Here is a 21443-nt window from a genome sequence, read left to right as displayed (position 1 = left end):
TACTTCCTCATTCCTGTGGACAAAAAAGAGGCCACATAGAAATCTGACAAGGTCAGAGGATGCCTGCATTTAGGGCCTTATAAACTTAGGGACCAAAAGTAATCACATAGGATGATCTAAACATAAAAATTCTTAACTAAAAGCTGGTTATGGCAGATAGTCAAATCCTAGGCCTGTACCTTCCTGGATGAAAGTCAGTCTTTACCTTAAGTGAGCTTATCTACTGTCTTTTTGCATCTAGGATGACATAACTTTGAAATATAAGAGTAATCTTTTCCAGATCCCTTGAAGTCACAACTGCCAGATGGTGAGACCGCAGAACCCCCTCATTGTTATCTTGTTGCTCTCATATCATCTCTATGTACTGTAAATGTTTACTATCCTGTACCCACCAATGTAAAAGATGTGTCTCTCCATTTTGCTTTTTATCCAATCCCAGAGATTTCCCCACTTTGCTTTCTCCTGTCCCTTTAATCTACCATCAGTGGGTTTCACATAACTCCTTTACGCCTCCTCCTTTTATTCTAATGTATAAAATAAACTGCAAAACTGCCATTTTCCAAAGCATTTTCTTAACTCATTGAGATTTTGCTTCTCAGCAATTGTTATCGGTTTGGCTCAAATAAACTCATAAAGAATGTCTACAGGTCTGGACATTACTTATGTCACCATTCCTTATTCTTTACCCTATAAGTTTCCTAACTTCTGCCCATTTGGCAGTTTCCTGGACCCTTGGGAAGGGAGACTGTCCGCTCCATAAATTGTTAAATAAAGTTTGTTTGTATCACCTAAATTTTCTTTGTACATCATCTTTTAACAATATTATTGAATGAACAAACCAATATGTACCAGTGCCATGTGTTTACAGGTAAAGGGAAAATCTTACACCAGGTCTAAATTTGGCCATACCTACAGAACTCATCTCACCTCTTCCCGCCTGCTTCATTTACCTCCTCTCCTCCCTCCCCTACTTCAGCCCCCATAAAAGAAATTCATTTGCAATTGTCTCTGGAGCCTACATTTCATCCTGGGAAACAAAAACCTCACAGAAAGACTAGAAAACTTTTTTTTTTTTTTAATAATAATAAAGATTAATTGTCTCTGGACACAATTTAGTTGGTTTTCTCTCCTCGGCTATATTCTAATGACAAGGCATTCTTGTTCATTTTCCAAAGGTCTTTTCCTGTAGACATAAAGAAACCTTCCTGCCAACTGCTTTTTCTTTTCCCTTTCTGTGCTAGAGAAACGGGCGCCAACAGCTCGAGGAATGTTAATGTGCTCTTTGCAGCCCCCAAGCAAGGAAAAACTGGAGGGACCAGAATGCGACTTCCAATTGACCCAGCTTTCACTCCTCTTCTTTCCCCACCCACTGTGTAACCTTGACCTGACAGAGAGCTCTGTCCCTGTAAGCATGCTGCTGCTGCTGCAGGCTGGAGGTGAAGGCCGACAGATTAGATAAGGGCGGAGGGAGCCCGCTCGCCCCTCGCTGCTCCTCTACTGAGCCGCGCCTGGCGCACCGGCTGATGCTTTTGTTGTCCCAGCCCTGAAAGAAGCAATTATCTCCCAAACAAGAGTCTGTGGAAGTTCGTTAAAATAAAACTCCGCGATGTTCCGGGGAAGCAGAGGCCTCCCCGAGGTTTGGGGCGTTGGAGGAAAGGCTCCGCGGGAGGCTGGCGGAGGCCACGCCCCGCGAAAGATCTGAGCCACGCCCTGCGGTCCCCCAGGTCCCAGAGGCCAGGCCCCGCCCACCACGCCTGCACCCGGGCCCCCGGCCAGGGGACGGGGCCGCAGGGAGGGGCTGGCTGGTGGCAGCAGTGGAGAAACAAAGGGATGAGGTCACCCCGAAGAGGGGCCGTAGGGAACGCCTAAAGGAGGCAGAGAATGAGACTCGAAGAGGGACTGTGGGACGGAAACCGGAGTCCTAATGCAGGGGGATGGGGCTGGGAGACAAAGGCTGAGGAAAGACCAGGGTCGAGGAAGGGAGACTAAGCAGACAGTTGTCTGCACTGGAGGGAAACAGCAGGGAGAGGCACAGAACCAGCCCTGCTTAGGAAAAATGTGAAAGTTTGCTTAAACTCCCTTCTCTGTTTCCCATCGTGTCGTTCCACAAACTCTCACCATTTGGGTCAGTTTTTGAATTATATATTTTAAATCTGCGGTTGTCTAAGAGTGGGCTTCAGGCTGTCTCTGAATCTGAAATATTACGCAGTGTAGCACGTTAATATGCTTATTTTTCTGTTGACTCTCCATAGCTTTTCTAAGAATGTCAAACTGTTCATTACCCAAAAATGGTTAAATATTACTAGGCTCTGATGTTGTGGGGGTGCGGAAAAAAATACCTAAAATGCAAACGATATCAGCAGTGAAGATGTAGTACCTCTTTGGTTAATCATATTAATACTAGTCACCGAGCCAAGATAAACATTTTGAAGGGAAGAAGCCAAAGACTAGTACGTTTTACTTGAGAGAAGACTGAGGCTGGAACCTGAAAGACCAAAAGATGGGGTGGAGAAGCAGCATGGGAGGAACAGTCAAGGAGGTATGGGCAGGTCAGTAGAGAAAATCAACTGCTGGGCCTGTTTTTTGGTTTTGTCTGGGCTGATACTGAGGCAAATAACCAAAGGAGCAAGTCTGTACCTCACTACATAAGAAGAATGTTTGCTATATTCTATGGCCACTCTTGTGACTGGTTAGCCTTCCACCCAGTTGTAAGTTCATTGAGGGCAGGGACTTTGTCCATTGGTCATTTCAACATCAGCTCCTAGCACAGTTCGTGGCACATAGTGAGGACTCAATATTTGTGGAATAAATGAACGAATTACCAAGTGATACATATAGTCTTCTCTCTTCCCTATAAAGTGACCAGTTCCCAAGACGCCTTGGATTAATTTTACTGTCTGGTGGTAAATACAGGTAATTGACAAAAATCTCTTATCAGTTCCTTTCTTCTACCTGGGAGTGAACATATAAACATCCAATAAGTTTTTCTCTTTAGACCTGAGCAACTCATCTCTCCTACATGCTCTCTTCAGGTCATCACCTGCTCACATAAATCACTCATTTTCTTTTTAATCCTCTTTTTCTCTTTTCTTCCTGCTCTGACCTCGAACCTCCGCTTCATTCTAACTTCTACCCAATCAACATTGGAACTTTTTTAAAAAATCCCTTTTTTCATTCCTCATGAGAATCCTTTTGTGATACAAAGGTACCTAATAAAAAAGTTTTGCTATAATTTTCATTCTCATTACTGTTGAATGGGGCTAGCATAACACCTAACAAGGAAAGTTGGGTGTATGTATGTGTGTACGTGCATATGCATATGTATATATATTTTTCAAACAAAATTAGATATAAAGAACTGGTTCTATTACTCTCCAAAACCCAGTAACATTAATGTTTTCTACTATATTTCCATTACAAATGTACAGAATCTCAGCTATGTTTTGGATCAACCTAAATTTTATAAACAAGTCTAGAAGTCTGAAAACTATTTTATATTATTTCTATGGGGAAAGAATTTTAAGTTTCCAGTTTAACAATCTGTTTTTGAAATACAATCCATTTGTAACTATGAAATTGCTAGTTTTCCTAAGAAACTGTTTTCCAAAACGCTATTCCACTAACACTTCTACTTTCTGGGAAATGAGGAAGGACAGATAATTTTTCCATTATTAGAAAAATGAGGTCCAGGGTAGATTAATTTTTTTTTTTTTTTTTTTTTTTACCAATGAACTTTTGAATTAGCAGAAAAATGCTCTTTCATCTAGATTACGGGTTTCCCTACTTCAGCACATATATTTACCACCAAGGATGCTTGTGTATATCCTATTCATGGCCCCACCTCCTTTGATGCTGAGCTAGGGAGTCTTGTGTAGAGTCTTGGATGATCTGACATGCATTTTAATAAATACTCTAGTGGGCTTAGAACACAATGAGGCCTGAGCCACACTCTTGTTTGAAAATACTTTCTTGATTTTATTGAAAATTTCTACATCGAGCAACAGTCAGATTTTCTATTTCTAACCCATTGACTCCTGATTTTAGAGACAATTGGAGCTATCCCACACATATGACCAGGAATTCCTGTTCTAAATTCCAGCATGCATAGGAATATAGACATGAGCCCTCGAAGAGATCATCAAACCATGCATTTCACAGTCTTTGGAAACTAAAGCCTAGAAGGTGAGTGATAGAGCTAGGGCTAGCCCTCATCCCTTCCTGTGTTTTCTTTTGAGTCTCCCTGCACAGAGAATGAGGCTGAATGTGGGACAAAATAGATAGCTGAATTAGATCATTAGTGTCAAAAGGCATGCTTTGGTCTAAGGCAATTGCCAGATCTCTTTATTATCCTTTCATTTTGGGCCCAAAAGATCCAGATTAGTAGACTAGATTATTTCTCTGTCACATTTTAATCATAGAGACCTGGTTTGGTGCTGCTGGATAGTTGGTATGGAATCAGGAAAGCAGAAAAGCATAGCCTGAAAAAAGATTATGTTTTTCTGCCCCAGAAGCAAAATTCCCAAGTTAAGCCTAATGCCATTGCATTCTACAATATACAATGTAAATACAAATTAACTTCTAATGTTTTATCACATTTACTAAATTATAGGATACATATTGGTCTTCTGCAAAGTTTCAGTGCATGTGAAGGTACAGTTAGGCCCAGTCCGGGAGAACTCTCATCCTCTAGGCACACACTGGAGCAATCTCGAACATTCACACACAAATATCTGACATTGTTTAAGAGAAAAAGAAAATTTATACAGAAAGTAGTGAAGCTTATAGTGATCAACACACTTGTGATAACATACCTATCAATAAGCTATTTTAAGACAATAAGTTTACCTTGGATAGAGTGGTTTTTGTTTTAATTTTCAAGGATAATACTGATTTTCATATATTTGCATAAATATACATCCTGAGGGAAAGCAAGTATTTTCAATACAATAAATTAATTAATAAAAATGATTTCATCTAATCCTTCCCATTATATTCAAGGTAACATAGGCTTTAAGATGCTCAGACCTCAGAGGTGTATGAAGCACCAGAGATCTCCTAATTCTATTCTCTACTCAATACATATTTCTTATGGGGAAAACTTTAGAATCAAGGATTGGTTATTACTTTCTTTGTATATGAAAATTTGTCCAATATCACTAGGAGTTTTTAAACACACCAAACTGTGTGAATCATTGTCTAGGTGCCCCTGGACTTCCACATTCGTTAAATGTAAGCAAATTCAGCTGTAGACACTAAAGAGACCTCGGCACAGAATGTTACAGCTGTGCTGCACTGTGTACATTTCTGGAAAGTGGACTTGGTATTATTTTCCCCCAAGAAACCACCAATTTACACATCTGTTCTCTGCAGCAGTGGATATAATTACCACAATGCTGTTTATAGGCACACGACCCTCTGAAGGGGCACTGGTTAAACATCTGTAAACAGGGATAAACATCATATTATGTCTCTTTCTCAAGCAATTTGAGCAATTTTTGCTGGAGGAAAAAAAAAATAAACCAAAAACATCTTTTGTCCAGTCAATGTTGAGCAGTATCCTTCTTTCTAAGACTGTGACTGTGAGAGATTGCTTTGCCCCCAGAAGGCAGATTTTACTGAAGTACTCTTTTGACTCAGGAAAGTAGTGTTCGAACAAAATGGGGCATTTTTAAAAAGGACTGTGAGAGAGGTGTGCTGAAGTACTGTTGGGTTTGCTCACCATTTCCTCAGATCTCCCTAGATGAGCTGGCTCCTTCAGTACAGAGAGTTTGTATTTCCTAAGTCTCTTTTTCAGAGAAGAACTTTTCAGATAAACTCTTGTAATTGCTGTTTCATCCACTGTAGGTGGATAAGGGGACAAATATGTGACTAGCTTAAGATATAATAGTCAATATTTAAATCACTTGGTACTTTGTTCTGAGCACCACTTCTGTTTTAGAAATACAGTGACCAACTGATAAATTAAAATGAAAACAGTGGAGTAATTAAAATATAGACTATTTTACACCGGAGTGGAAAACTTTAAACCAATGAAAGTCAATCGAGCTGAGTTTTTCAGCCTTAAGAAATGGCAGAATTAACTTATTGCAGAAGCAGTGCTTTAGTGCCTATATGCAGTGGCCTTGGAGTAGAGGAAGGAATGGATGGGGAAGAGATGGAGGTAATATAATCTTTCTAATGTTGACCCATATATTTTGGAAAATATCCTTTAGGAATAATTTTTAAATTTCAAATGTTAAGTATCTGAAAAGTAAGAAAGGAATCTACTTTTTCATGGGAAAATCTACTAAACACGAACAGGCCAAAAATATTATTTTAAAAAAAACAGCAATATTTTTATATGGATGGAATTACCCAAACTTTAGGGCCAGTACAAAGTTGAGGCTTCAGAGATAAGGCCCGAAGGAAGCAAGTCACATATCTCTGAACAAGAGGTTTATACTAGATGGTCAAGTCTCTTCTAGTCACTAATTCTTAGAATCTGTAAACCTAGTCCTAGTGGAGATAGGAGTTTAAGAAATAGAAGTTAGCCTTGGTAAACTAACAGCATAAAACACAAAGTAAGAAGAAACCATTCCTCAAAACTTTTCCTACCTTCCCTTGACATGGGAAAATCTGAGCCATATTTTGGTCAAGAAATAGAAAAATCCATATCCCTTGATATTCTCCCAAATGAGGTGTAGAAGTCCAGTCTTTAATTTTTAGCTCAGCCTTACCTCTCATTAGGATGTCTGTTTAACCTAACCAAATTCTAGATCTTTCAACTTGCCTCCTAAGGTTTTTGACTAGTAGCTTGCTCCATCAGAGATTCTGAATAGCAGGATACATTCAGCGCAAACATGTATAAAATTGTACAGAATCTACTGTTAATAATGTTATAGAAATTCTATCAGTAATTTATTAGCTACATTTTGTCTCAAGATGATGGTCTGAACCACAATTCAATCTTCATATCTTTCAACTTTCATCACAATCTCAACTCTTTCAAAAGTGACCATGAGAGCAATATACACAAAATATTAGTAACTTAGTTGCAATATCAACAATAAAAATCATTTATTGAATCTGGTTAGGAATCAGGAACATAGAGATGTAGAAAATGCAATTCTCATCTTCAAAATATTTATTATTTAGGTATGGTAACAAGAAATATGATGAGAGAATTAAATAACATAGAGTAGCATACATTCAGACTTAAATGGGTGGTACAGTTAATATGTACTTTAAAAATTCAGATGACTCTGTGGCCATGCTACGCTGAACAAGCCCGATCCCATCTGATCTCAGAAGCTAAGCAGGATCGGGCCTGGTTAGTACTTGGATGGGAGACCACCCGGGAAGACCAGGTGCTGTAGGCATAAAAAATAAAAAAATAAGGAATTGTAAGCTGACAAGGTCCTTGCAATCTGTGAGGTCAACCAAGGGTTGCCTTGCCTAAAAAATAAAAATAAATAAATAAAAATTAAAAATATAATAAAATATAAAAATTCAAATGAGAAAAATATATCTGGAAGAATCAACAGAAAGGAGGGATTCAAAGGGGATGATAGATTTTGGAGACAGGAGATGGACTCAATTTCAATTATAAACATTTGTAAGAGGGACTCCAACTACAGCTATCTAGTACAAAGCCCATTAGTATAGGAAATATAAACTCAAGAGTCATTTATGGGAAGGTGATAGATGAAGCTATAAAGGAGGATGAGATTTCTGATGAAAAAAATAGAGATAAATGGTCTTGCTTTGGGGATATGTGTATTTAGAAGACAAAAGGATAAAGCTGACTCAGTGAAGTCCAGCCTAGAAAGGAGAGCAAAAATTGAAAAAGGCCAGAATAGGAGCCAAGAGAAAAGAGAATCAAACCCAACAAGGGATATCCAGCAGAGTATAATGCAGCGAAATGTTAAGTGAAGACTGAGAAAAGGTCTTTGTAAATAGAAATGAAGAGACCACTAGGGACCTCAGAGGGAGCAATTTTAGAACAGTGAGGGAGGGGAAGAAGGACAGATTACATGTGTTTAAGAAAACCATGGGTCAGATAAAAATGGAGGAAATTAATATACTCTTTTGAGTATATTGGCAAATTCGTAGAAGGAAATTAAGAAACTAAAACCTTCCATTTCTGCATTGGTAGATAAAATGGAATGCAGAGAGAGGAAAGAAAAGTATAGAATTTACATATGAAATGAGTTTAGGATATGCTTACACTTGATGACAGGGTCCAGTTCAATATGGCATTCAATACTGACACACTCTCACCCTGGATAGCTAGCAGTATATATATTTTTTCAAATAAAAAACCCCGATCAACCAACTAAGCTAAAAACTAATGAGGTAATTTTCAAACACCAAGCCAAACTTTTCAAACAAAACAACAGCTCTTGTGTCATGTGTTGTGTGTGTATGTGTATGTGTGTGTGTGAGAGAGAGACAGAGACAGAGACAGAGACAGAGAGAGACAGAGAAATTTTCCCTTAGCAGGAAACTCACAATGTTACAACTCACAGAACTTCACCACTAATGACGATGCTTCCCTACTTGGGCCTCCTGGCAAATGGGTTCCAAATAATAAAATGTATCCCAGTGTGGAAAAATTGGACTTTATATTTTCCACATACTTTCTCTTTTCCTTTTACCTTTATGAGGAGTAATACCAGATTAAGAAATAGTGACTTTTAAATATACAATAAGATATTAAAGTTATGCTAGAGAAGGGGTCAAGGTTAAAGGTTAGGAAGTAAACATAGTTTTCATCTTCTATATGTACAGCTTTGAAAGCTCTAGGGACTAAATGTCTGCGGCTGTTAGTGGTGACTCTCTGGAATAGAACATGGTGAAATGCACAAAACTGTAATGATCTAATGTCTCACCTCAAGTCTAGGGTGGAACCAGGATGGGGAATGAGGAAGGACAAAGGGAAAGAAAACGGGATGTTGAAAAAGATAGAATAAAAGCGGGGGAGCCCAGAGAGAGAAGAAGACTCCACATGCCCACCTAAAGTAAACTCTTCATGGACTGAAAGGAAATTCAGTGGAAAAAAATAAGTGCTTTAGATCATCCTCTAAACTTCATGTGTACAAGATAGGAATCCAAGTTTTCTTTTTAGTTGTAGGTATACTTTAATGCTTTCCTGGATATGATGGACCTAACGAAGAGCTCATGCCAGTGTATGCTAGAATGTTTCATTCTTTCCCATGGAAATATACTTAGTGAAGGGAACACTATGAGGGATGTGAAGATTTAAATGCACACAGGATGAAAGACATCATAGCTTCTCGTTAGGTTCCTAAATTAGACAGTGTTCCCAAGATGGCTTCATCTTCCCATAAGGCACTGGCTCCTGAATTTGTATGTCTAAGAATCAGCTGAGGGGCTTGTAAATGAAGTCTCTCCTCCAGAAAGCTTCATTTAAAATAGCTTCAAAAATGAATGAATGAATGAATGAATGAATAAGCAAGCAGGCTTCTCCAGGTGATATGAAGTCAGGTGACATATAAACCACTTGGGAACATGCTCCTTAACTCACTGTTCTTGCTTAGTAAGCTCCCCTGAAGATTTTTGTTTCTTCTTTTCTACTGTCAGCAGCTGACCAAAGTGCTTAACTGAGAAATAAAAAAGAGGGGGGCCTTCAGAGTTTTGACCGGATTCCCTGACCATAACACCATCTCAAACCAACAAATCTCTTACCGTCTTCTTTTTCCTTTCTATTTCAAAGCGATATCATTTCTTCACAAGGAACCCTCTTGAAATCTAAGAATTTGAACCCATTCCTTCATTGATGTCACATTTATTTCCTCCTGAAGCCTATCAGTCTCTCCTTCCCTCTTCTTCTCTGCTTGACACAGGTTTCTACCTAGCTTGAAAAAATACCACTCTTTCACTACAATCTTATTTCTCTTCCTCCATTCAGTGCCAAATTTCTTGAATGTGTGGTCTCTGCCAATTGTCTGTATTTCTTTCACCTCAATCCCTTTCTGAGCACCTACAGTCTGTCTTCCATTTTCTATTAAGTTGTCCACTTGGAGGTTATCAATTGTCCTCCTCCATTCAATGGTATATTCTTCATTCTCATTCTTCTTGATCATTTCTATTTAATAGTGATGCTCAATCTATTTTGGAGCTCTCACCTTACTGACTTCTCTTATTCCATATGCTGGTTCTTTTACTCATTGATCTTTCTGGGTTTTTTTTTTGTTTTTTTTTTTTTAAAAAAGAGTCTTCTGCCATTGAAGGGAGAATAAGCCATTCCCTCAGCTCTTCCCTTTCTAACTCTCCCTCAACTGAAGCCCTTGAAGATGAATAAGCTTTCAGTCACCCTTTGAGTCACTTGCACCTGTCTCCTCTCCTTCTACTTCAATTAGGCATTTCTTCCTGAATGCCTCACTCACACTGACCATGCTGGAAATCAAAACCATTGTCTTCCCTACAAAACCAGCTCTTCATTCCAAGTTTATCAATTCTGCCACTACTATCTAAGCTGGAAATCTTACAGTTATATTTCATTTCTCTACCTGTCACACGAAATGTTAGGAGAATGGGCATGCCTGCAGAGTTCACTGGGTTTGAAATGGAGTGACGGAATTCAATGCCATAAATGGTGCCCAAGGGTAGAGAAGAAAGCAGGATTGAGAACCCAGTGGGAAGAGAACTCCAAACCTCAGAGGCCGAGAAGGAATGCTTGATACTGTACACCTGAAGGGCTCAGAAGTAGGGAATAAGGATGGGATATAAAGCCAGCAATCTAAGAACTAAGAAAATGAAAATGAAAAGCAAGTAGGTCTGAAGAAGAGCAATTGCCTAAAACAAGGACTGCTTCTATGACTTGCCTTGTGTTACTGCCTATACCTCATGACATTTAGTGAAACAAACTAGAAGAATCACAGACCACATGTATTGACAGATTTTCTTCATGCCCATAGGCACTGAAAATGGCTCATTTTTCTCAAATGGACTGCATTTAGCTTTACATTTTAATTCCAGTTGTGAACTAGCCCAAGGTATCATTTCCTCATTCATACTTTAAAAATAATAATTAACTTGCCTTCCTGTCTAATCTCCCCATGCAATCTGCATGCATATGTACCATACACACATATATAATACCTTCATCAAGTCACTCCCTTAGCCAAAATCTGCTGATGGAACAAATTTCTTACCACAGCAGGCCAAAACTTGGTTAGGTTTCATCTATATACCTATTTCCACCCCCACCTCTAACTCTTACCATCAAATACTCTTCTTTCTTCTCAGGATGGTACCCTCAAGGCTGCACAAGCATGCCCTTGGGCCACTCCACTTTGCTGGAATACCATCTCTTCTCTGTCATCTTGAACCCTCTCCTCCTTTTCTCATCCTGAAAGCCTTCATGTTCCCCTGCCTCTTTCAATGAGCCCTCATTGATCTCTCATAGCACCTGTATCCTTTAATTATATAATTATATAATAATAATTATAGGCCACCTTGTTTTGTTATTTTCATTCTCAGTTTGTACATATTTCTTAAAGATCAGCCTTTTTTCCCCTCCCAGATGGTAGGGTTTTCATTCCCCAACTCCATCACATGTCTCATAGTACCTTACAGAGTTAGGTCCATAAGAGGGGTTCAAGAAATATAAACTGGTTGTTTGGTTTCCTGGAAACAGGGTGAGAAGGGGGTTTCTGACATATAATATGGCATCAAATTGCAAATAAGTTTCAAGGGAGAAGTGCCTTGTGGTTGGGATCTTTCTTGATCATATCTTCTCTATAAGAAATTACAACCTACTAATTTAGGACACTGCAAATATTTCTGAAGGCTTATGTTTAATTCAGGATACCTCCTTTGTCTTGGATTATTTCTACTTTCCACCCCCATTCTTCAGAATGACTTGAAGGGCTCTCTCTCTCCTCTCTCTCTCTCTCTCCCTCTCATTAGACCCTTCTGAATCTCCATCTATAGCAATCATCTCTGAGTCCTTGATATATCACCAAGGCACACTGTACAAAGCTTGAATAATATAATCTTGAAATCTTCTCCTTCGACTTTCATCCTTGACCAAAAAATATGGGTTAATTAAGCCTTTCTTGTCTCCAAAAAAATAGCAAAAAGAGAAAAAAAGAAGGAAGGAAGGAAGGAAGGAAGGAAGGAAGGAAGGAAGGAAGGAAGGAAGGAAGGAAGGAAGTTTGCCTCATAGCACCCAGTAGCACAGTATCCAGCATCTTTCATGTGATGATGATTTTTAAGGGCCCATGGAAGATTTGACCATGTGCTACAACAGAAAGAAAGAAAGAAAGAAAGAAAGAAAGAAAGAAAGGAAGGAAGGAAGGAAGGAAGGAAGGAAGGAAGGAAGGAAGAAAGAAAGAAAGGAAGAAAGAAAGAAAGAAAAGATAGAGAAAGAAAGGCCCAACACAGAAGTAATTAGTCATATAAGCAAAGGAAACCTGGGAAACGACAGCTTTGGAAGTTTCCACTGTGCATATAAACAGTTGGCATAAGCAGAGATGCTTGCAGGAATAATCTTTATAGGTCACAAATGTTGGACAGATTGGTGGCCTAGGCCAGACAATCTGTTTATCTAAGGCTGACTTACCCTTGGCCCTGAGTTTCTGGACCCTGACAGTGAGGGAATATTGGGAGAATCTGAGATCATGGTTTAAGAATAATCTTATCGAGAAGCATAATCTAATATGCTTTAATGTTAGTATCATTTTAATTTTTAAAGTTAATCCAATGTTTAATTTTTTTAAATTATTATTAAACAAAAGTTCTGATAAATGACAATTGACCATTACCTCAGACCCAAATTAGAAATCTGAAAAATCTCTAAAATTCCATAGTTTAGGTTTTGTGTGTTATATGTTTGTATTTGCATGCCATTTTATTTTTCATTTTGTAGGAGCTCTTGATGCCTTAATTTTTGCCATGCCCAAGGCCGAAAAGCCTCAAGAAATGTTTTTCTTGGGATATTTCTAAGCATTTTACAAGTGTAAGAATTTTAACACTTCAGATTTATTCTAAAGTCCAATTTTTCTATGCAAATAAAACTAAACTGAGTTGATGAGGCTTCATTCAAAAATAAGAAAGTGTTTTGAACTACATTAAGAGGTTTTGGGACATTTTTTGTGACAAGAGACTAATACTCATTGGGTTATAAATATCTAAATTTAGTATTTAGCTCCCATCTCTGGATGAGCATGGAGAATCAGGTACAATGAAGTCTGACAGGGACTGAGACAAGAAGACAATGGTGAAAGAGTTCAGTAAATTAACTGTTCAAAGCTTCAAGAATTCTGCTTTGATCTCTGCTTCTGACTTTTTGAGTGATGAGGGGTAAGCAAAGTTTTGGTTGACCTCCTACCATTTTAAGTGAGGCTCACCTGCTTTTCCTCAGTTGAAGATTTGTAAATGAATAGCAACAAAACATGAAATGTTGGAGGTACTCTAGCAAAGACTAAACTCCAATCTAACAAGGATGTCACGAAGAGGAATTAATTAATCTTGTGGGGGGACAACTACATCTGATTCACATAATTAGTCTGTATCTTTCAGTTTATAGCAAGCACTCAATAAGTATCTCCTGATGAATAAATGAATGACTCGTTACCTTCAAGTGTACCCTTTTTACTTATAAAAAATAAAATTTGCTGTAAAACAGTATGCAATGTTATGCTGGAAGCAGCCTCATACATCTCATGTCTATCTCGTCTTTTGATCGCATCATTTTCTCTTGTGCTTGATTTACTCGCATGTTATTTTGTAATAGTAGCATGCTGTACAGGCTTGTGGGTTAGGAGCAGTAGGTTATACCATATAGCCTAGGTGAGTAGTAGGCTGTACCATCTAGGTTTGTGTAAGTGCACTCTGTGACGTTCACACAGACAAATCGCCTAGCAATACATTTCTCAGAACTTAATCCCCTCGTTAAGTGGCACATGACTGTAATATAGGGGCCAGCCATATGTGTCTTCCTCTGAGGAAAGAAGAAAGTTTCAATAATAGCTTCTTTAGGCTCCCTGCTGCAATAAGACTGTCATGAATCTAGACATACTGAAGACATTCTACGTTAGCAGAACTATCGCCTCACTTCGGTACAAAATAAAGCTTCTGACGAAGATCTAGCTTGGAGAATGCCAGGGGGATTAGGTTTTGATTTGAGATCAGGTTATAAGCACAGAACCCAGTGCCTGAGATTTTGCTATTATACATCTTAACCTTCAATTCTCATAAATCGAATTTTCTTTAAAAGGTTCATTTTTTAAAAAGCTCCATTTCTAAGGCCCTGAAGCTGAGAAAAGGTATACACAGGATTCCAGCTACAACCACAACCACTGGAACTGGGGCGTGCTCAGTAACCACAAAGGATTATTTTTTTTGCCTTGCAACTTAAATCTTTTCAAGAAAATCTTGCTATTTTTATCTTTGAGTGTTTTTGCCGTGTTGACTCTTCGAAGATTAACTTGGAATGCAAATAGGATGTACGATGGATGTTCTGTCTTATTCAGTGTTTAGAACACCTCATGGTGTCTGACTTAATGCTACAGGTTTGTTATCCTTTCTCAACCAGTTTTTGAACTCCTCCTGCTCTTACCCATTCATCACCCTGATAGTCCTGTCCAAAGACTATCAGGTAAAATACAATAATCAGTCAAAGCCAGATGGTGCCAGTGGCAAAAGCAAGCGTTTTCCCTCACGGTGCCTGCAGTAAATAAATAAATAATACAGTCACATTCGACAATTTAATGAGTATAAATTTACCACAGCAGGAAATTCCTCCCCAAATATTTAAACAATTAAAATGTAAAAGGAGGAATAAATAAACATTTTGTAGTGGTAGGCAGGACCAAACTTCTCTTTCATTAATCTTAGGAAATACACTGCATCACATATCTTAGAATGACATAGCTGGAAAGAAATATGTGGGATGCTATTGGTCAAGATTAAGGGACAGGTGGAATAGATGTACTTGCTAGAGTATATATTTTTTTAGCTTATTGTCATTATCGCATCTGAGCAGAATTTAAATTAATACATTCAAGAAATATTTATTGAATATTCAATACGTGCCAGGCACTGTACTAGGTGCCAGGAAATATCAGTTACTAAAAGAGTCAGGGGATCCTCCTTATGAAGTTTGCATGTCACTGGTGTGAGCAAATAATAATAATAAATAACTATCTTGGGTGGATATAAGAACTAGAGAGAAAACCGAAAAAGAATAAAAGAGGACAGAAAGAGAGTTGTAGGGGCGGGGCGCCACTTTATACAGGGTGATGAGAGAAAGCCTCCTTGATGAGATCTACAAAAGTGAGATTTGAGCAGAGCCATGAGGAAGTAAGGGAGCAAGTAATGAGAATAGATCCAATGAACAAAATATTTCAAGCAGAAAGAACAGTGAGTGCAAAACTCGAGACTGCTGCAATAATCCAAGCGAAAAACTTTAGTAGCTTGGGCCTGATTTCTTGGGTATAGGATTGTAACAATAAGATTCTTGGGTGTAAGCAATAGAAAGTGGACTGGATTAGAAAAATATCAGAGCTCTCGTTACTGATGGGAAAGCCAGAGAATGAGGCTCAAAAAATAGGCCGGAACCAAGGAAAACAAGCAGGACTTAGGAAACACAGCCAAGGCAAGACCATTGACTGGTCCATGGGCACCACAGCCACCAGACCCCAGATACCACCACCACTGAGGAAAACGTATAACATCTTTGCATCATTCTTGAAGATTCAAAGTGGCTCAGTCTAGGTCTTGAAATGCTCACGTTCCAGTTGCCTGAAAGTGATGGGCTCTCCAGCTTCTGAGTGTGAGACAGGCTCAAATTTCTATTTCTATTTTATTGGCCACATCTATAAGATAGGCTAATTATATTTCGGTTCCGGACTTCAAGAACAAGTATATATTAGCCCTAAAGAGCATTGAATGTTATTAAACTTTAGACACATACACACACACAAACGCACAAAAAGTCATCCTTAAAGAATTCCTACCAAAAGATACTTAGACACTATTCGTTTGACGTACACTCAACATCCCATCATCAACAATGTCAACAAACAATAGTTAACATTAAGTGCTTACTATATGTCAGGTACAGTCCTAAGTAAATTACTCATATTAACACATTTAATCCTTAAAAATTCTGTGGAGTTGTGGAATTTAAGTCTTAATACCTACAAATGTTCTCTTATTCATGAAACTTACTCTCTAGGACTCCAAGGCAGGTTGGATAGTCACATCTTCATGAAAAACAAACAAACAAACAAACAAAAACTAGTATATTCCTATAATGGGAAATATCCCTGAAAATTAGGACAATATACCTGGTTAATAAAATTCTCTAGGAGCACATTCTAGAATACAGACTTTCAAATAGACACACTTGAGGGTAGAGTGGTTTTTTTAAAAAAATTATTTCTGTATTTCCAGTATTCAGCATAGTTTCTGGATCAGTAGATGATGAATAAATGTTTGTTGAATGCATAAATGACTTTCATATAACATTTGAAGAAAATGTTATCTCCCAAAATTAGTCCAGATGAAAAAGACTAATTGAAAAATAAAATGAGTCAAAAGGGGAAAACAGAAAAATAACTCGTAGTCTTCATTTGTAAAAGAACTCTGTCCATTGACAAGCTACATAAATGCCTACTTCACAAATATAAAATATTTAGGGACATGTACACCCAGAAATTGAGACCATGATCCCCTTTCACCCCTCTGAAAGAAGTAGCACTAATACAGGAAGGATACAGTTCAAGTCTTTTCTGAGGGGAGTGATCTTGAGCACAGAATTTCCAACATCTGCACTATGAAGGACTGGATGTAGGTCAATGTTCTCCAAACTCTGCTCCCTAGGCTTCATAAGAAGGGCTTCAGGGGAGAGAGGATGTGGCTGACCAGACAGAGCTTTGGGCCAACAGACTCTGCTTTAGCCACAACAGCAAATTTTATGTTTTGTAAATTTGGACTTTGAGAAATACCTGGGACAAATGTTTCTGTAGCTAAAAAGAAGTTAAAAAAAAAAAAAAACCCAAAAAACAAAACTAAATAATCTCTAAGATCCCCTTAGGTCTACTAATCAATGGTAATTATCACCATCAGGCATATAGTGAAAGAGATGACAACTTTTCCCTGGGCGATTAAATAAAAAGGTAGTTAGTAGCTTAAACTGTAGACTCAGTATGCACAAGCATTGTACAGTACCTTGTGAAATCTAAAAAGAGAACTCAGGATTGAAATTAAAGCACTGTCTAGGGAAACAGGAAAGAATAATACATGTAAGTATAAGATATACAACACATATACATATGTAAAAAAATATGGGGGAGGAGAAATTACTGGGAAAATTACTATAGTGATTACAGTATGGATCCAGATGGGGAATAAGGAAATACCTGGAATGATTTTATAAAGGAGATTTTTCAACAGAATTTTTGGAGGCAGAATGTGGTTTAGCAGAATGGAGGAAAGAAAGCATTTCAGGTGGAGATAATCTCATCATTTAATGTCAGGAAGTAATAAAAGCTTATATGTATAGAGAATGCCTAGAAGATTTTGTTATTCCCTAGTCTAATTCTATTCTCTAATCTTTTTGTATCAACACAGGCCTGACCTGTTGACCCTCTTCTGGAATCCAAAGAAAACTCCCTTCTTAATTCTAAAGAATTTGACTGAAATTTAGCTTAATCAGAACAATCCAGATTTGCTGTCTATTCCTCGAGTATGATAAGATTATTGGCAACTTAAAATTTACAGTGGCCAGACACTGCAGTATACATTAATTAAGAATTCCAGAGCCTTGATGTGGAAATGGTTTTCCACTCTTTACAGGGTTCTGTTGAGAAAACAGCCTATGGAAAAGTCTGTGGAAAGTGGAAGGAAAGGAATGTATGGCTAGATCAGTGTTATGGAAAATGAATTCTCTTCTAGAAATAGCTCCAAGTCTGGGGGTGTTACAAAGTTCCACTATATCCCACTAAACCAAACTCTCCAATGTTGAATACTTGCTTCTCTCATCTACTTTCCCAGCAATCCAAACTACTCATGCATCTTCTCCACCTCCCACATAATTACCAAAATAAAAAATCTACAATTGAGAAAAATGACTCATTTTTTTTTTTCAGCTGAAGTCTGCTTCATCTTCCCTTCCTTATGCTCATCCATTCCTTAAACATGGAAATTATATTCTTTAGGTCCTTCTCAAATTTGATTTTGGAGTGAACATTACCCCAATCTATAAATGAGACATGTTTCCAAAGTTTGTTTTGCAAGTTAGCAGTTTGAAACTTAGACTAACATTTCCTGAAATAATAAACTAAAGACGTGTTTAAGTTTCTCATCCAAATCAAAATGTATATTTAATCTCTATGTTACTTAGCTTTAGTTCAAAGGGACCTAGCTACCTAATGGTCATGAACCATTCTTCTCCCTCTTGATTCTTATACATATTCTTAAAAAGAAAACAGACTATGTTGAGGAATATTCTCCCTCTTCAGAATTTCAAGGAGGAGCCCCATATCATCTTGGCTACACTCCCCAAAAGGAATAATTTTTGACTGTAAATCGACTAGTATCTTTCCTTTTGTTGATCAATTTGGAAATAGGTACGGCAACATCAGACAGATGGATGCTTTCATAGCACAAATACAGGGACCAGGAAAAACAATAAGAATTAAACATCATCGTGTATAATTTTCTCACTAGAAATTAAAGAGGCTGAAAAGAGAGAAAGTGTGTGTACATAGAACGACAAGTCATATCATTAACAAAGAGGAAGGATATGAAGCCTCACCAGAATTCCTGTGGGATCAGTACCAGAAGACATCAGTTTTAGATGTTAGGAAAGGGTTGAAAGGCAGAATAATGGATCAAGAAGACTGTAGCTATAAATTTTAAACTGCTACTCATCCTTCGTTCAGACCATAAAAAGTTAATGCTTTTGTCCATGTTAACATATCTTTCTACAAAATGGTGCTTGTTATTTGCTGAAGCAACCAGCTGTCACCACTTGGGTAAAATCCAAATCTGTGTGGTCTTAGCTCTGTGTGAGATATGTATTAGGTGCCCAATTATGAACTGTGCCAGAGTAGGCAGCTTCCATGATTGATCAGTGGGAATTGGGAAACCTTTGCCTTAGACCTAACCAAATTTTGCCATCACATACTACTCACTAGACAGTGATATTTGTTCATTTATGTAGGCTCCATTTACTCAGCTCCTATTTAGTGGGAGCCTACTATGTGCTATATATAGGCAATAAATGAAAATATGATTTCTTCCCTAAAGGAGCTCCTAGTATAGCAAAAAGACAGATACATAAATGAATACTTATAATACAGTCTGTTATGTTAAATGTAGTAGAAGTACGTATCAGATACAATGATGGCACAAAAGAGAGGATAATCATATCTGCCTGGAGGGTCAAGGAGTCTCCCCAAAGAAAAAAACAACTCCAGTCACATTGTGGAAATAAACTGGAAATGTGTTACGTAGAAAAGGTGAGAAAGGAAGATGTTTTAGGCAAAAGGAACGGTGTTTGGAAAGGGAGAAAGGGTGAAGTAATGTGTTACTCCATGAAATTATACAATTTTCAAGAATGTGTGATGTGAAGAGGGATGGATTTTGAAGTTTTAAGAGTTAGACAAGGATCAGAAAATTAACAAGTAAATATTTGTTAATTTTAACAACAACAACAGCAAAAAGTCAGATTGAGAGCAATTCTAAAAGGAAATAAAGAAGTGGGCGGTGTGTTAGAAAGTGATTTTGGACACCACTCAGATTTGCCGCAGAAGGCCTCTCAAAGAGTCAGAGAAAGAGCATTCTGGGTAGAGAGAGCAACACATGCAAAAGATTTAAAAAAGGAAGGTATGTGATATGTTTTAAAAACTAAAAGGAGGTGAGCAGACTTGGTGATTAAGGGTACAGTTTTAAGAAGTCAGACAAAGAGGCAAGGCCTGGATAATGTAGGATTTTATGGGCCTTGGTAATAAGTTTGGATTTGGTTCTAAGTGGAATGGGAAGCTATTTACGGTTTTTAAGTGGGGAAGACACATGATCTGATAGACACTTTAAAAAAGACCACTTTGGCCACTGAGGAGAGAATGATTTAATGGGTTAAGGGTTGAAGAATGGAGATTAGAAGGGAATGTTATTACGTTAGTCTCTGTACAAGATGACTGGGTTAGAGATGACAGTGGAGATGGAGGATAGTGAACAGTCAAGACATAATTTTGAGGTAGAGAGTGAGAGAAAAGGAGAAACATTTCTTGTGTGTGAGTGTGTGGTTTTTTTCCTTCCGAGAACTAGAAAAAGTAGTAGCATCTAATGATAAAAGGAAGTATGGGAGAATGAATGAGGCTTCCATTTCCATTTAAATGACTGGATGAGAAAAAGAGAGATTTGGGAACAAGAGATGATGACTTATTTTTAGAATCTGTTAAGTAAGTGTGCCTGAGTGTGATCAGAAAAATATTTCCAGCAGACAGTTAGATACAAAGCTCTAGAACCCAGGAAGTAGAGAGCCCAGAGAATTTGTGGTCACTAGTCCCTGTGAGAGTTGTGGGCACTGATTAGATTATTAATGGAGCTTCTACTGAGTAAGAACATGCAAGAATAAGGACAAAAGCCTGGGTAATACCAACTTTTCAGAAACGGGTAGAAAAAGAGGAGCCAAGAATAAAGAAAAACAAATTTGAAAAAAAAGAAAGTGCAGCCAAAGATGTAGGAGAGAAAAACCAGCATAAATAGGTGTTTATGGATGCCAAGAAAGTATAGAAACTTAAGAAAGAAGGCATGCTTCATGGTTTCAAAAGCTCCAGAAATGTCATAGCTCTACTTGTTTTTCTGAGAGTTTACAGAGCCTTGTTCATCCTTGTCTTGTACATCCAGACAGAGTCTAATACAGAGCTATCACAGAGTAGATATCAATATATCAATCAGCATGTGTTTCTTGAACCAGGCACTGAACTCTATACCTTACCTTCAAATGGTTTGCAAACTAGTTGGGGGAAATTAGGTTCATACAAATACAAATAAACAACCGAGTAAGGATCTGTTTAATGAATGCCAAAGAAATGGAGCAGTTATATGTGCTACTAAAGAACTAAGAGGGGAAGAAGTCACAGAAAGAAGCAATATAGTCAGGAAAGTCTTCACAGATGACATAACTCTTAATTCAGGCCCCAAGGGTTGGATGAGATTGAGTTAGGCAGAAAGAGGACTTTCCAAGCAGTAGAAATGACAGTGAAGGAAAACACAGGGAAATTAATACTTAAAGGCATACTAAGTCTGTCTGGGACAGAATGACATGCTATTTTATAAGTTGGAAAGCCTTAGAAATAACTTAGTTTAATACTTTTGTTTATATACAAATGAAAACCCAGAGAGACTGAATTTGTTTAAATTCACAAGCCAAGTCAATGGCAGAGCCAGTAGGAGGTAAGGCAAGAATTACAGATTGGTACCAG

The 21443-nt window shown here is 37.9% G+C and overlaps 1 protein-coding gene and 1 pseudogene across 1 annotated transcript in view; one reads left to right on the top strand and one right to left on the bottom strand.

Annotated features, from left to right (window-relative positions):
• GAP43 (growth associated protein 43) overlaps positions 1-21443 on the bottom strand; it is a 95448-nt gene that overhangs the window by 61549 nt on the left and 12456 nt on the right. The window lies entirely within an intron of this gene.
• On the top strand, positions 7240-7358 carry LOC112485302 (annotated as a pseudogene).

Source organism: Pteropus alecto, unplaced genomic scaffold (assembly GCF_000325575.1).
Source record: "Pteropus alecto unplaced genomic scaffold, ASM32557v1 scaffold270, whole genome shotgun sequence".
In the NCBI taxonomy this organism is placed as follows: domain Eukaryota; kingdom Metazoa; phylum Chordata; class Mammalia; order Chiroptera; family Pteropodidae; genus Pteropus; species Pteropus alecto.
Note: the sequence above shows the minus strand (reverse complement) of the source record. Positions and strands in the feature narration are given on the sequence as shown.